Source organism: Salvelinus fontinalis, chromosome 20 (genome assembly GCF_029448725.1).
Source record: "Salvelinus fontinalis isolate EN_2023a chromosome 20, ASM2944872v1, whole genome shotgun sequence".
Classification (NCBI taxonomy): Eukaryota; Metazoa; Chordata; class Actinopteri; order Salmoniformes; family Salmonidae; genus Salvelinus; species Salvelinus fontinalis.
In genome coordinates, this window is record NC_074684.1 from 15528172 (window position 1) to 15546338 (window position 18167).

At 42.2% G+C, this 18167-nt stretch overlaps 1 long non-coding RNA gene across 1 annotated transcript; it reads right to left on the reverse strand.

Annotated features, from left to right (window-relative positions):
• Positions 1-343: 343 nt before the first annotated feature.
• Positions 344-15859, reverse strand: LOC129817368 (uncharacterized). Its single transcript, XR_008753700.1, has 3 exons — positions 15635-15859; positions 2737-2859; positions 344-2188 (listed from the first exon to the last, which is right to left on the reverse strand). It is a non-coding gene; the product is annotated as an uncharacterized LOC129817368 (long non-coding RNA).
• Positions 15860-18167: the final 2308 nt, after the last annotated feature.

Below are 18167 nucleotides of genomic sequence, written 5' to 3' on the forward strand. Positions count from 1 at the left end.
CAATAAATATGTTTTTGACAAGTCCAAATTCTGGCATATTACCATTCAGTACTTTGGCAAAGATCATGGACTTCTGAGTTATGTATTTATTACAAGTCATTTGACTGATACAGCATGGTTTACTTAATTGAAAACTAGGAAGTCCCTAAATTTTCCACATAAATATTGTAGATCTTTAACCTCTGATACAGGTCTCATCTCCCTTTCATTTGAAAAAAATGGGTGGATTGAACTGTCAACATTCTGGCAGCTTTCATATATTTGGTTCTAATTGATCAAAGACTTTTTTAAATTGAGCTTGGAAGCCCGTTGTTTAAAAAAATAATTTTAGACTCGAACCGCATTCACATCAAATCAAATCAAAGTTTATTTGTCACGTGCACCGAATACAACAGGTGTAGACCTTACAGTGAAATGCTTACTTACAGGCTCTAACCAATAGTGCAAAAAAGGTGTTAGGTGAACAATAGGTAAGTAAAGAAATAAAACAACAGTAAAAAGACAGGCTATATACAGTAGCGAGGCTATAAAAGTAGCGAGGCTACATACAGACTCCGGTTAGTCAGGCTGATTGAGGTAGTATGTACATGTAGATATGGTTCAAGTGACTATGCATATATGATGAACAGAGAGTAGCAGTAGCTAACCATTGGACCCAATGACTTTATCTGTGATGGCAAATGTATCATATAATGCTGTTTAGGTGTAACATTGCGGTCTGGAAAAAGCTCCTTCCAATGCTTCAAATGATTTTCAATGAGTAACTTCAACCTAGACACAGTCGCAATGGAAAGAACAGGTGCAAATACTATCTGTACAATCTCTATTAGCTCAATTATCAGTCGTATATATGCATTGACTTCCAAACTCTCCAAAACAAATGACAATATCCTTAGCAGGACAAACATTTGCCCAGATGACTGTTTTAGTTTACCATCACTTGACGTTAATGTACTAACAGAAATTGGGGATGGCCGATCTCTAACATCTAGAGGGGAATAAGGGAAACCAAGAATAGCAGAATTCACTGAGTCCAGATCAATCTGTCCTGACACAACAAGATGATTCAAAACACATTTCTTTTCCAATGGTGCTATGCCCTCCAGAATTACATGCATAATGTCTTGTGGAGTTTGTTGTATGACATCAAAGGCTGGGAATTCAACCAACTTGCTCCTTCTAGTGATCCCATATGTTGTTTTTAGGCTGTTGCGAAGCAAGTCCGCCTGTGCCTTTTTTATTTCATCACACTGTCTGACATGCTTCTCCAGTGTCCTTTTAGTATATGCTTCCTCATTGAAGTGTGTCTGCATGTCCTCAAGAGAACACTCAGTGTCTGCACTTCCTGTAGGCAAAGCCCACACCCTCTGAGCCCTGCTAGTTCATGTTGTGCCAGGGGGTCTCCACAGAGAGAAACCATGGCACCATATATCATTTTCTCTCCGTTAATAGTTAGCATTTTAACCCCACTGTACAATGCAATGCATCCATGTCTTCCTTGATTCTATTCAATATTACATCTCCACCAGATTGACGTCTGGTTGAGGTCTGCTGATCTGGTCATGGCAAGTAGCCTGATAGCAGCCAGTTTAGACCTGAATTTTGGATGTATATTTCCTAGGGTGTAGTACACCATTAACAACTTGTTTTTTGATGCAAAGTATCCTAGTAGATTACATAGCTCTATTTCATCCGCGTACAGAACAATCTGCAATGCCTTTGGTTTCTCTGAAAATAAGGAATGTGATTTTAGAAGGTCAGCATCAACAATGTCATGAAAACTTTCTCTGCACATCTGGGGTCCTTTTTCAACCATAGACAAAATCATTGGGTGTGATAAGAACTGTTCTAGACTTTTGACTAATGGTACATAATGAAATCATTTGTCTTTGATGAAAATGTCTTTTGATCCTCCACATTTCATCCTTCCTATGGTTCGAGCAATGTGAATTTCCTCTGCGTCCAAACAGCTAAACTGCTTCTTAATAACACTGTCCTGTCTAAATGGTGCTGCAACACCAGCAAAAGGCCCAATGAAATTGTCAAATATATCCATTGCATCTTTTTCAAGTTGACCTGATGTGCTTCCTAAATGCTTCTTTAGCACTGCCTCCATCTGCTTCCTGAGGTTGTCCAATAGTGATGATTGATACTGTTGTACCCCAGCAACAATGTCATTCACACCTTTCTGAAAATGAGAGAGAGAGAGATCCCTATGATATTCATGTATACCTATGATATTCAGATTTTTCTTATGACATATTCATTAACATAAGAACATAAGGGATCAACAATAGTAAGGTGAACAACCTAGCGCTAACAATGAACTCAACCATCACTGAACCACTGCAGAATGCTCTGCATAATGCAACTAACCAAATGCTGTGCTCTGTTCAGAAAAAGCATATTACCTGTGAGAGACGATGCTTGGCTCAGATCATTAAAGAATGTTGACATTGAATGTAGTATCCTGACATTTACATTTAAGTCATTTAGCAGACGCTCTTATCCAGAGCGACTTACAAGTACATACATTCATACTTTTTTTGTACTGGCCCCCCGTGGGAATCGAACCCACAACCATGGCGTTGCAAGCGCCGTGCTCTACCAACTGAGCCACACGGGGCCCCTGACATGTGCAGGCTGGACATTACTAGTTCATGACAAGTATAATGTTTGTGACAGGGGAAGGGGTTGTGAAGACTGACTATGAATGCCACCAACCGAGTAACTTACTTGTTGCATTGTGACAGCTTCATGTTGGTCAACGAAGGGTTGCCCTTCATCTGAGTCAGATGTATGGAGTTGCTGATCAGTGATGCTGGAGTTAGCTAGAAGCTGATCGGGTTGAATGTTGTCCTGTGTACAACACATCAAAGAAACAGATTGTTATTTGAAATTGTATTTAGTTTCACCAATAGAGCTATTTAAGTGATTTGTTCCTATTTATCATTGATCATTTTCACATTAACCCAGCTTTAGCCATTAGAGTCATTATAGCTAAAATTATCGAATCGGAGTTTGGTCCGTGTATCGTCCGTTCATTAAATCATTTTTTTAAATCAAGAAAACAAAAAAAAAAAATGCTAGCTAGCTACTTGCTCCGGTGGTACTTGGCTTTCCTCCGGTGGCTGTTCATCTGGTCGGGTGCCTTCAAGTAGGTGTTGAAGGTGGCTTCTCTTTACATGATGATAGAAGGAATTGTACACTCTATATTCCTCAGTGCATCCGTCAATACCACAGAGCAACCAGAAATCAGGGCTGCGACTTTTCAATCTATTGATATGGCTCAATTACAGTTTCAATGAAAAAGTAATACAAACGCAGCAGATAACACACCGCCAAAGCATCTTTAACGTTACTAAAAGCAAATGCAAGTAAAACGTTCCCACTGCTTTCGATGAAAAGGGCAGAAGGAACTGAAAATGATGTTCACAAGTATTTATAATACGACCAAGTAATTTGATTGGAGTAGAGTACAACAGCACTGGAACTTTTAACTATACATGTATCACTCCGCTTTACAGGTGTTCTAATAACCGTTAATTACATTAACGATCGTTCAAATAACATTTGAGCCTTATATTTGATTTCACCTTTATTTAACCAGGTAGGCTAGTTGAGAACAAGTTCTCATTTACAACTGCGACCTGGCCAAGATAAAGCAAAGCAGTTCGACACATACTACAACAACACAGAGTTACACATGGAATAAACAAACAAAACAAAAAAGTATATATACAGTGTGTGCAAATGAGGTAGGATAAGGGAGGTAAGGCAATAAATAGGCCATGGTGGCGAAGTAATTACAGTATAGCAATTAAACACTGGAATGGGAGATGTGCAGAAGGTGAATGTGCAAGTAGAGATACTGGGGTGCAAAGGAGCAAGATAAATAAATAAATACAGTATGGGGATGAGGTAGTTGGATGGGCTATTTACAGATGGGCTATATACAAGTGCAGTGATCTGTGAGCTGCTCTGACAGCTGGTGCTTAAAGCTAGTGAGGGAGCTATGAATCTCCAGCTTCAGTGATTTTGCAGTTCATTCCAGTCATTGGCAGCAGAGAACTGGAAGGAAAGGCGGACAAAGGAAGAATTGGCTTTGGGGGTGACCTGTGAGATATACCTGCTGGAGCGCGTGCTACGGGTGGGTGCTGCTATGTTGACCAGTGAGCTGAGATAGGGCGGGGCCTTACCTAGCAGAGACTTGAAAATGACCTGGAGCCAGTGGGTTTGGCGACGAGTATGAAGCGAGAGCCAACCAACGAGAGCGTACAGGTCGCAGTGGTGGGTAGTATTTGGGGCTTTGGTGACAAAACGGATGGCATTGTGATAGACTGCATCCAATTTGTTGAGTAGAGTGTTGCAGGCTATTTTGTAAATGTCATCGCCGAAGTCGAGGATCGGTAGGATGGTCAGTTTTACGAGGGTATATTTGGCAGCATGAGTGAAGGATGCTTTGTTGCGAAATAGGAAGCCGATTCTAGATTTAATTTTGGATTGGAGATGCTAAATGTGAGTCTGGAAGGAGAGTTTACAATCTAACCAGACACCTAGGTATTTGTAGTTATCCAAATATTATAAGTCAGAACCGTCCAGAGTAGTGATGCTGGACGGGCGGGCAGGTGCGGGCAGTGATTGGTTGAAGAGCATGCATTTAGTTTTACTTGCATTTAAGAGCAGTTGGAGGCCACGGAAGAAGAGTTGTATGGCATTGAAGCTCGTCTGGAGGTTAGTTAACACAGTGTCCAAAGAAGGGCCAGAAGTATACAGAATGGTGTCATCTGCGTAGAGGTGGATCAGAGAATGACCAGCAGCAAGAGCGACATCATTGATGTATACAGAGAAGAGAGTCGGCCCGAGAATTGAACCCTGTGGCACCCCCATAGAGACTGGTAGTTAAATTATGAATGGTTGTCAGGAGAGGACGATAACGTGTAGACCCACACAAAGTAGCAAGCTAGTGTGTAGGAAAAGGTTTATGTGGTGCTTGGCAACAGTCCAGTCCAGTTGTGGAACTCTGTGTCCCAGTCCAGTTGTGGAACTATGTGTCCCAGTCCAGTTGTGGAACTCTGTGTCCCAGTCCAGTTGTGGAACTATGTGTCCCAGTCCAGTTGTGGAACTCTGTGTCCCAGTCCAGTTGTGGAACTATGTGTGTTGGCAGAGCCAAATAAATGATTAAATAAACAAATCATAATGTGTTGTCGCTTATTACTGTTAACTAATAAATGGCGCTTGTAGAACTGTTGTCTAAAAGCAATATCACACTCGAGGTCGTGCTGTTATACTGAATATTATTATCTGCGGCCTCGTACCTACCACCGAATCACAGCCATGCTCATATTCAGCACTCCCTCTTGTGTGATATTGCTTAACTGACGTACGTTCATTACATTATCTAGCTACATAAGGGAGGCCTATAACTAAAAAGTCAAAGATGGTCCAAATCTTTGAGTCATCTAACACCATGAATGAAGATGGAATGGATGACACATATCCGGGAATGGATCATATGTCAACCGCAGTATTAAAAGTTAATTTCATTTGTTTATACCCATCTACCTTTCTCCTTAGCAAGGTAACATTAGCTAACGTTCATTTGAATTGGAAAGTTGGCAAACCAAGTTAGCATGCTAATTTTAACTAGGTAACGTTACATGTTAGCAGTTAATAACTGCGCGAACGGCCATTCGTTGAAAACACTTGAACTTTGGTTAGATTGATAGTGCTTTATTGTCAGAAATAGTGTTAATGGTTGAGTTCATTCTTAGTGCTAGGTTGTCCACCTTACTATTGTTGATCCCTTATGTCTTTATGTTAATGAATATGTCATAAGAAAAATCTGAATATCATAGGTATACATGATTGATGACATCCCCACCTCTCTCTCTCTCTCTCTCTCTCTCTCTCTCTCTCTCTCTCTCAATCATCACTATTGGACAACCTCAGGAAGCAGATGGAGGCAGTGCTAAAGAAGCATTCAGGAAGCACATCAGGTCAACTTGAAAAAGATGCAATGGATATACACTGCTCAAAAAAATAAAGGGAACACTTAAACAACACAATGTAACTCCAAGTCAATCACACTTCTGTGAAATCAAACTGTCCACTTAGGAAGCAACACTGATTGACAATAAATTTCACATGCTGTTGTGCAAATGGAATAGACAAAAGGTGGAAATTATAGGCAATTAGTAAGACACCCCCAAAAAAGGAATGGTTCTGCAGGTGGTGACCACAGACCACTTCTCAGTTCCTATGCTTCCTGGCTGATGTTTTGGTCACTTTTGAATGCTGGCGGTGCTTTCACTCTAGTGGTAGCATGAGACGGAGTCTACAACCCACACAAGTGGCTCAGGTAGTGCAGTTCATCCAGGATGGCACATCAATGCGAGCTGTGGCAAAAAGGTTTGTTGTGTCTGTCAGTGTAGTGTCCAGAGCATGGAGGCGCTACCAGGAGACAGGCCAGTACATCAGGAGACGTGGAGGTGGCCGTAGGAGGGCAACAACCCAGCAGCAGGACCGCTACCTCCGCCTTTGTGCAAGGAGGTGCACTGCCAGAGCCCTGCAAAATGACCTCCAGCAGGCCACAAATGTGTTGTTTAAGTGTTCCCTTTATTTTTTTGAGCAGTGTATTTGACAATTTCATTGGGCCTTTTGCTGGTGTTGCAGCACCATTTAGACAGGACAGTGTTATTAAGAAGCAGTTTAGCTGTTTGGACGCAGAGGAAATTCACATTGCTCGAACCATATGTAGGATCAAATGTGGAGGATCAAAAGACATTTTCATCAAAGACAAATGATTTCATTATGTACCATTAGTCAAAAGTCTAGAACAGTTCTTATCACACCCAAGGATTTTGTCTATGGTTGAAAAAGGACCCCAGATGTGCAGAGAAAGTTTTCATGACATTGTTGATGGTGCACTTCTAAAATCACATTCCTTATTTTCAGAGAAACCAAAGGCATTGCAGATTGTTCTGTACGCGGATGAAATAGAGATCTGTAATCTACTAGGATCCTTTGCATCAAAAAACAAGTTGTTAATGGTGTACTATACCCTAGGAAATATACATCCAAAATTCAGGTCTAAACTGGCTGCTATCAGGCTACTTGCCATGACCAGATCAGCAGACCTCAACCAGACGTCAATCTGGTGGAGATGTAATATTGAATAGAATCAAGGAAGACATGGATGCATTGCATTGTACAGTGGGGTTAAAATGCTAACTATTAACGGAGAGAAAAGGATATATGGTGCCATGGTTTCTCTCTGTGGAGACACCCTGACACAACATGAACTAGCAGGGTTCAGAGGGTGTGGGCTTTGCCTCCAGTAAGTGCAGACACTGTGAGTGTTCTCTTGAGGACATACAGTCACTCTTCAATGAGGAAGCATATACTAAAAGGACATTGGAGAAGCATGTCAGACAGTGTGAGGAAATAGAAAAGGCACAGACAGACTTGCTTCGCAACAGCCTGAGAACAACATATGGGATCACTAGAAGGAGCAAGTTGGTTGAATTCCCAGCCTTTGATGTCATACAACAAACTCCACAAGACATTTTGCATGTAATTCTGGAGGGCAAAGCCCCATTGGAAATCAAATGTGTTTTGAATCATCTTGTTGTGTCAGGACAGATTGATCTGGACTCAGTGAATTCTGCTATTCTTGGTTTCCCTTATTTCCCTCTAGATGTTAGAGATCGGCCATCCCCAATTTCTGTTAGTCCATTAACGTCAAGTGATGGTAAACTAAAACAGTCATCTGGGCAAATGTTTGTCCTGCTAAGGATATTGCCATTTGTTTTGGAGAGTTTGGAAGTCAATGCATATATACGACTGATAATTGAGCTAATAGAGATTGTACAGATAGTATTTGCACCTGTTCTTTCCATTGCGACTGTGTCTAGGTTGAAGTTACTCATTGAAAATCATTTGAACCATTGGATGGAGCTTTTTCCAGACCGCAATGTTACACCTAAACAGCATTATATGATATAATTGCCATCACAGATAAAGTCATTGGGTCCAATGGTTAGACATATGTGTATGCGGTTCGAGTCTAAACATTGTTTCTTTAAACAATGGGCTTCCAAGCTCAATTTAAAAAATATTTGCAAGTCTTTGATCAATCAGAACCAAATATATGAAAGCTGCCAGAAGGTTGACAGTTCAATGCACCCAACTTTTTCAAATGAAAGGGAGATGGGACCTATATCAGAGGATAAAGATCTACAATATTTATGTGGAAAATTTAGGGACCTCCTAGGTTTCAATGAAGTAAACCATGCTGTATCAGTCAAATGACTTGTAATAAATACATAACTCAGAAGTCCATGATCTTTGCCAAAGTACTGAATGGTAATATGCCAGAATTTGGACAGGTCAAAAACATGTTTTTTGTTGATTCTAGGCTTTATTGTTTGGAATATCAACCATTTCAAACTATATGCTTTGATAGAAACGTCATGGCTTATCAAGTTGAGGTCCCACACCTTGCACAGGCCACTGAGTTAGTGGAGGCTGAAAAGCTGGTTGATTTGACCTCTTATTACACAATTTGCAACAAGAGCCAAACATATGTACAAGTCAAATACCGTCTTGGAGATGTAATAGAATTGTACAACAGTTCAAATGACTCATTGTGTTCCCCAAATATGAAAAGTGTACTGTCTTTGTTCTGTACTATATTTTGTCTACGTGATTTCTGTGCTGTGATTGACAATAAAACAGTGAATTCAATTTGGTCATTATCTGTTCTTAATATGTGAAGAGATGAAAAGGATGAGATGCTTGAAATCAGAAATTCTGACTTTGACAAAGCAGCTTTGTACTTGTCAGTGTTGATCAAACAGCTTTATAATTCTGCTAATTCTAGTTTTGAGCATTAAGTTACTCAGAATCAGTAATACAATCTCAGTGACAAGTTATATTATCTTATTAGGATCATTAAGGACAAACAATGGGGAGGCACATCTGCATTGGGGGGGTAATATTTCCTGTGTAGCAGTGCTTTTTCAGGTCTTCGCTCACATGGCAAAATGGGGGATGTGCACTCTTAACCCCAAGTGCCATACCCCCTCCAGCTATGCCCTTGTCACCTTCTCAGGTTGAGCCAGGACGAAACTCAACATGTCCGCTCTCCCTCTGGTCTTGTGACTTACGGAGCTGGATGACAGATTGCCATTTGTCATAACCATGGCTTCCACTCTAGGTGGGTAAGGCAAGGAAGAGAGCTGACACAATTCCATTTTCATATGATAAACTGGAAAACAGGTTTCCGGGGTTCCCTTTTTTGGGAAATCTTATGGCAACTTAGCTCTATTAATTGAAAAATAGAAAACAGTCAATACAGAATTCCATTATTCATACTTTACTGGGAAGCCACAAACAGCCATCTCAAGTCTACCACACTCTGACATTTTTTCCTTGTCCCATTCTTACCTGCACTTGGTTCACACAGTCGGGCACTTGTAAGCTGCTGAGGACATTTTTGCTCATCAGCCCTTTCCTCCGGGGTAGGGCTAAGACAGACCAGACACATAGGATTAGGACATCTGGGTTACCAGCATGGTTCCTTCTTCCTTTAAGCTACACCTATTGGTGCCTTATTTCATTCCGTTGGCCACTCTCATGCAAAATCCCTGCTCAGTGACATTGTATAGCCATACCCATTGCCATCTGCTAGGGACGCAGTCCAAGGGGATCAGGCATGTTTTTAAATAAATATTATGCCCATATGCATTATGAGGATATCTCAGCAATGGGACACTCTCTGCCCTGTGCCACCCTGTGACGTTCTCACACCCTGGGGTGTGCATGACACGCACGTACTAGCACTTCAAACCTGTTCCTGAGAGCTCGCCATCCGCATCTATCCAGACTGACTCAAAAGACAGACTGTTAGAAAGCGACAACCCTGAGGGTTTTGGAGAACCCCGTCCCTATATGGTGGTTACACACCACTATGGGTGGAAGCACCGGCACCCCCTCTCAAGAGTAATGCCTTAAGCTTTCCCCTCTCCTAGACCTGACACCCTCCACTCTAAGTGAGCGAGGTAACAGTCTTATCCCTCATCTTCGAGCCCCTCTATGACCAAGGTCTTTACTGACTGGATGTGACTGCACATTTTTTGGGGCATACTCCCTCACGTTCGCAACCTCTGAGAGGTGATGCTGTTGGAACTAGACTGTCTTCAGGTTACTCACGTAACCCCGGTTCTAAGAGAATATGAGTGAGATGTCGTACCTAGAGTTACAAAATTCTGGGAACTTTCAATAAATTCTCTGGTATTCCCAGGATACCAGAGAATTTTCCTCTGATAATTCCTCTTTCCAAGAGCTGGACGACAAAACATATTTTTTATGTTATTTTACAAAGGAACATACATACATGAACAGGAATACACAGAAGAGTAGTTGAGACAGTGAGAAAAAGAATAGTGAGACCAGCAAGCAGGGCAAATGACAAACCAGTAAGTTGTTTTGGTGTCGGCAGCTAGCTAGCTAGCAACATAAGCTCTCTTTTTACACAAGCCAGTGTTGTTTCGTACAGTACAATTCCGTGATCGATTCGGCTATAACGGGGCTTGCTAGTACCACTACAAGCCAAGCTAGCCAAGTTTGGCTAGCTAGCTTTGTTTGCTATACCTATTAGTCTTGGAGTAACTATACCTGTGTGTTATAGCTAGCTAGCTAACATGTGTCTGTGAGATGTCTCATATTCTACACCATGCTGCTACAGTAGGAACAGACAGTACACAGCAATTGCCCATGAATGTCTTATAGCGTTTTTGTCTTTCTCAGACAATACCGCTTGGATACAAAGAAGTTAATGATTCTCAAGAGGAGATGTGAAAGGATCCAGAAAACAATCTGCCCATTTATCAAAGTGACTCTGAACCACCCAAAAACACCATATGCAAGTATTCCCACTGTAGAACTGTAGTATTTATTATAGACATTAGTAGTATATTTTTCTTCTACTGTATATACAGTATGTCATACATTGCCATAACTATTCCTGCATACTGCTGTGCTAATTCACCGCGGTCTCCAGAGAAAATAAACTTTTTCTTAAATAGAAGCCATGTCTACTTATTTGCTATATTGATAGACTAATCTACTGTTTTATTGAAACATGTTTACTTGCCAACAAATGAAAGTTGAAATGATACACCAACTCACTGCATCACTTGTTTTAGAATTAAGATTGTAGCTAGTTTATCCAAATACAGGTACATTTAATGAATATCACAATTAATAGATCCAGAAGTTGAAGACAACACTTTATTGCTTTCTGGTGCAGCTGTAATCATCTAGTCACTACACTTTAAAACTTCTTCAGGATTGGTGGGTCCCCTGCGCGACGGTTGAGCTAACGTGGGCTAATGCGATTAGCATGAGGTGGTAAGTAACAAGAAAATTTCCCAGGACATAGACATATCTGATATGGGTAAAAAGCTTAAATTCTTGTTAATCTAACTGCACTGTCCAATTTACAGTAACTATTACAGGTGAAAGAATACCATGCTATTGTTTGAAGAGAGTGCACCGCTTGGAACATGAAAAGTTATTAATAAACAAATTAGGCACATTTGGGCAGTCTTGATACTAAATTTTGAACAGAAATACAATGGTTCATTGGATCAGTCCAAAACTGTGCACATACACTGCTGCCATCTAGTGGCCAAAATCTAAATTGCAGCTGGGCTGGAATACATTATGGCATTTCTCTTGCATTTCACCAATGATACAACAAAAAAAGTTGTTTTTTTCTTTGTAGTAATCTTTATCCAGATATAAAGTGTTATATTCTCCTACATTCCTTTCACATTTCCACAAACGTCAAAGTGTTTCCTTTCAAATGGTACCAAGAATATGCATATCCTTGCTTTAGGGCCTGAGCTACAGGCAGTTAGATTTGGGTATGTCATTTTAGGCGAAAATTGGAAAAAAGGGGACAATCCTTAAGAGGTTTAAAAATGTATTATATAAAACTTTTGATCAAACACCATTATATCCATAAACTAAACAAAAAAATGAATGTCCTCTCACTGTCAACTGCGTTTATTTTCAGCAAACTTAACATGTGTAAATATTTGTATGAACATTAGATTCAACAACTGAGACAAACTGAACAAGTTCCACCAACATGTGACTAACAGAAACGGAATAACGTGTCCCTGAACAAAGGGGGGGTCAAAATCAAAAGTCAGTCAGTATCTGGTGTGGCCACCAGCTGCATTAAGTACTGCAGTGCATCTCCTCCTCATGGACTGCACCAAATTTTCCAGTTCTTGCTGCGATATGTTACCCCACTCTTCCACCAAGGCACCTGCAAGTTCTCGGACATTTCTGGGGGGAATGGCCCTAGCACTCACCTTCCGATCCAACAGGTCCCAGAAGTGCTCAATGGGATTGAGATCCGGGCTCTTCTCTGGCCAAGGCAGAACACTGACATTCCTGTCTTGCAGGAAATCACGCACAGAACGAGCAGTATGGCTGGTGGCATTGTCATGCTGGAGGGTCATGTCAGGATGAGCCTGCAGGAAGGGTACCACATGAGGGAGGAGGATGTCTTCCCTGTAACGCACAGCGTTGCGATTGCCTGCAATGACAACAAGCTCAGTCCGATGATGCTGTGACACACCGCCCCAGACCATGACGGACGCTCCACCTCCAAATCGATTCCGCTCCAGACTACAGGCCTCGGTGTAACGCTCATTCCTTCGACGATAAACGTGAATCTGACCATCACCCCTGGTGAGACAAAACCGCGACTCGTCAGTGAAGAGCACTTTTTGCCAGTCCTGTGTTGTCCAGCGACGGTGAGTTTGTGCCCATAGGCGACGTTGTTGCCGGTGATGTCTGGTGAGGACCTGCCTTACAACAGGCCTACAAGCCCTCAGTCCAGCCTCTCTCAGCCTATTGCGGACAGTCTGAGCACTGATGGAGGGATTGTGCGTTCCTGGTATAACTCGGGCAGTTGTTGTTGCCATCATGTACCTGTCCTGCAGGTGTGATGTTCGGATGTACTGATCCTGTGCAGGTGTTGTTACACGTGGTCTGCCACTGCGAGGACGATCAGCTGTCTGTCCTGTCTCCCTGTTGCGCTGTCTTAGGCGTCTCACAGTACGGACATTACAATTTATTGCTTTGGCCACATCTGCAGTCCTCATGCCTCCTTGCAGCATGCCTAAGGCACGTTCACGCAGATGAGCAGGGACCCTTGGCATTTTTCTTTTTGTGTTTTTCAGAGTCAGTAGAAAGGCCTCTTTAGTGTCCTAAGTTTTCATAACTGTGACCTTAATTGCCTACCGTCTGTAAGCTGTTAGTGTCTTAACGACCGTTCCACAGGTGCATGTTCATTAATTGTTTATGGTTAATTGAACAAGCATGGGAAACAGTGTTTAAACCCTTTACAATGAAGATCTGTGAAGTTCTTTGGATTTTTACGAATTTTCTTTGAAAGACAGGGTTCTGAAAAGGGGACGTTTCTCTTTTTGCTGAGTTTATGTACAAGAGCTATCAATATCTATACCACAATGCAGTTGTGAGCATACTAGGCATTCTATATTATATTACAACATCAGTCTAACTGAATATGGATGTTGTGTTGGCTGAATGCCAGGCAGGTTCCAGAGTGTTCTTCAGCTGGTGAACCTCGTCTTGTCGGGTAATGGAAGCTGGTGTTGCAGACTTTCACGCTGTAGCGATGTTGGCAGGGATGTTGGGTTTGGGGAGCTGCGTCTCTGGCTCCTTGTAGACAACATCCTAAGTTGTTCTGCACTCCACAGACAGGTGGACAAGCCTCTCCCTGAAGTGGTGGGTTCTGGGCTCATACACTTTCTTCACCACTCACTGTGCCGACCTCTTGCAGAAGATGTGTTTGTACTGCAAGTCTCCTGGAAAGACATGAATACTGATGAGGATGTGTAAAACAAAGACTGATCATGAGGATGTGTAACCATACAAGAAACCATGTTTATCTGTAAACAGCAGAAGAAATTTGGCATGCCGCCCTGGGTCCTCTCTAAATATTACCGCTACACCGTCGAGAGCGCCCTGACCGGTTGCATCGCGGCCTGGTACGGGAATTGCTCCGTCCACAACCGCAAGGCCCTCCAGCAGGTGGTGAAGACGGCCCAGTACATCACTGGGACCATGCTTCCACTCATCCAGGATATCTACTCGAAACGGTGCTTGAGGAAGTACCGCAGCATCATTAAGGACCCCACACACACCAGACGCAAGCTGTTCTCTCCCTTACCGTCAGGCAGATGGTATCGGAGAATGAGGTCTGATAGAAACTCTGAGCCTGTTGATATCTACAAGACTGCTGAACACTTGAACTTGACTGACCACCTGCTTTGATTCTCTGCACCTTAGCACACATCACAACTACTGCTACCAAACTCTTATTATACTGCTCAATGTATACACTTGCCCCTCACCCCCCCTTCTCCAATACACATGTACATATTGTACTATACATTGTGCCTTCCTGTATAATACTTATGGTAAAATGTTTATTATATCCTACTGCCATTTACCTTATGTTTGTATTCTTATCTTTTACAATTTCTCATTGTTGTTGCATTATCGGGAAGGAACCTGCAAGTAAGAATTTTTTTGGGATGATGTGTACCATGTGTATCCCGTACATACGACCAATAAAACTTGAACCAAAAAAGGATACAGTAGACTGGTACAGTATGTGTTCTGTTAGAGTCAATAATGGGGCATTGAGATGGACTGTTAGCAAACATGTGAAACGTTTGATGGGGGCTTGACTTGTAGACAGTCCAGTTGTGTATTGTTGTATATGAGTGCCTACAGTTGTGCTGTTGAGTAGACAAGCACTGCCAACAATACAGTAAATATGTTGGAAGAGTACACTAACAGCCCCTCTCACCCATGCCAAAGAATATGTAGGACACTCAGTATTGGTGATTAGCCAACATTTTACAAATGTGTCCCCCATCAATACACACTCAAACAAGGTACTATATCCACCCACCCCATCACGTCAATAGATTAACCTTCACACACACACACCAGTCACCTACACCATCCCCTCCATACTAATACCTCATTTTCTCCAATGTAGACTTCAAGCCTTGTATGAACAATCAACTAAGCCTCCACTACACAGAGAAAACGACAATAGAAGTTGTAGCCTACTTGTAAACACACCAGCTATGACAACAAGACGCGGACCATGTATAAGCCTAGCTCCAGAATATTTATTTACTCATCATGTTATCATTGAAAGATTTAGCAAAGGTAACTTACATTAGTTCCTGGTGCTGAGCTTGGTGTTGATGCCGCTGCAGATGTTGATGGGATCGAAAACATTGTCACGTTCGCCTCTACGGTACTGTTAGTTAGCTAACTAGCTACGATCCGGTAGACTGTAGCTAACGTAACCTAATGTAGCTAATGTTAGCTTGCAAACTTACAAATCACTTTGCCAGATAGCTGCTAGCTAATTGCATTGATTTGCTTTGGAATGTCTAGCCAGCGTATTATGAAAGCTAGCTAGTTAGATTTTGGTTTAGATAAACAAACGTAGTTAGCTACGCTATCTCAGCTCGATTTATTTTCTGCTGTGCTGATGGGTTACCTTTCCTCTTTGATGTGAAGGGGGAAATCAATGGAATAGCATCACTTTAAAACGTTCGATGTCATGGCAACCTCATCAGTTAAGACTTCAGGTCCATATCGAAATCCTCCGGCTGAAAGTGCTGGCTACAAACACAGACATTTAGACATTTCTCCACGGGAGTATTCAACTGGATGCAACTCCACTGAAATCGCTATGAATTCTGGATATTGTGGTTTGCTTACAACCAAGAAATGTAGATGACCCATTTATACCAATGAGATGCAGAAACACTCATATTTGCGTGTAGTGAGGAAATTCTCGATTGCTATGACACATAATATGTTAATAACATATTAATGGTCATACACAGCGTAATTGAGCAGCGGTGAAATGTCCCTTTAACGATTTCTAACATGCATTGTTGCTGTATAGAGCGCAACATGGTAAATGTAGGAAACTTGGCTGAACAGTTTGCTGTTTTATCGGCCTCGAGAGAGAGTGGTGTGGTCAGCGAGATGTTCTGGACCAAACACAAATGACTAAACTCCAATTAATGACCAAACTCCAAGGGAACCACTTAAGCTCTCACAAAATTAACACAGCCAGTAAGATGTGCATTTAGTCAGCCACAGTCCTCCATCCACAGAGAGAGAATACCACAGGTATTCAATCATTGAAATTATGGAGAATATGGAGAATAGACTTGAAGTGCTGTAGTATGTACAAGGTCAAGGCTGGAAATGAGTGACAGCATGGTTCAGTTTAGTTTTTTAAAATCCCCGTTAACTTCTGCACATGCAGCAGCTACTCTTCCATGCACTAGCATGGTGTTTTTTTAAAATTTGATTTATTTAACCTTTATTTAACCAGGTAGGCTGGTTGAGAACAAGTTCTCATTTGCAACTGCGACCTGGCCAAGATAAAGCATAGCAATTCGACACATACAACAACACAGAGTAACACATGGAATAAACAAAACATACAGTCAATAATACAGTAGAAAAATAAGTCTATATACAATGTGAACAAATGAGGTGAGATAAGGGAGGTAAAGGCAAAAAAAAGGCCATGGTGGCGAGGTAAATACAATAAAGCAAGTAAAACACTGGAATGGTAGATTTGCAGTGGAAGAATGTGCAAAGTAGAATGGGGTCGTGGACGGAGCAATTCCCGTACCAGGCCGCGATGCAACCGGTCAGGGCGCTCTCGATGGTGCAGCAGTAGTATTTAGAGAGGACCCAGGGCGGCATGCCAAATTTCTTCTGCCGTTTACAGATGAACATGGTTTCTTGTATGGTTACACATCCTCATGATCGGTCTTTGTTTTACACATCCTCATCAGTATTCATGTCTTTCCAGGAGACTTGCAGTACAAACACATATTCTGCAAGAGGTCGGCACAGTGGGTGGTGAAGAAAGTGTATGAGCCCAGAACCCACCAGTTCAGGGAGAGGCTTGTCCACCTGTCTGTGGAGTGTAGAACAACTTAGGATGTTGTCTACAAGGAGCCAGAGACACAGCTCCCCAAACCCAACATCCCTGCCAACATCGCTACAGCGTGAAAGTCTGCAACACCAGCTTCCATTACCCGACAAGACGAGGTTCACCAGCTGAAGATGGGGTGCAAAAATAATGGGGTGCAAAGGAGGAAAATAAATAAATAAATACAGTAGGGAAAGAGGTAGTTGTTTGGGCTAAATTATAGATGGGCTATGTACAGGTGCAGTACTCTGTGAGCTGCTCTGACAGCTGGTGCTTAAAGCTAGTGAGGGAGATAAGTGTTTCCAGCTTCAAAGATTTTTGCAGTTCCAGTCATTGGCAGCAGAGAACTGGAAGGAAAGACGACCAAAGGAGGAATTGGCTTAGGGGGTGGCCAGTGAGATATACCTGCTGGAGCGCGTGCTACGAGTGGGTGCTGCTATGGTGACCAGTGAGCTGAGATAAGACGGGGCTTTACCTAGCAGAGACTTGTAGATAACCTGTAGCCAGTGGGTTTGGCGACGAGTATGAAGCGAGGGCCAACCAACGAGAGCGTACAGGTCGCAATGGTGGGTAGTGTATGGGGCTTTGGTGACAAAACGGATGGCACTGTGATAGACTGCATCCAGTTTGTTGAGTAGAGTGTTGGAGGCGATTTTATAGATGACATCCCAGAAGTCGAGGATCAGTAGGATGGTCAGTTTTACAAGGGTATGTTTGGCAGCATGAGTGAAGGATGCTTTGTTGCGAAATAGGAAGCCGATTCTAGATTTAATTTTGGATTGGAGATGCTTAATGTGAGTCTGGAAGGAGAATTTACAGTCTAACCAGACACCTAGGTATTTGTAGTTGTCCACGTACTCTAAGTCAGAGCCGTCCAGAGTAGTGATGCTGGATGGGCGAGCAGGTGCGGGCAGTGATCGGTTGAATACTATGCATTTAGTTTTACTTGCATTTAAGAGCAGTTGGAGGCCACGGAAGGAGAGTTGTATGGCATTGAAGCTCGTCTGGAGGTTAGTTAACACAGTGTCCAAAGAGGGGCCAGAAGTGTACAGAATGGTGTCGTCTGCGT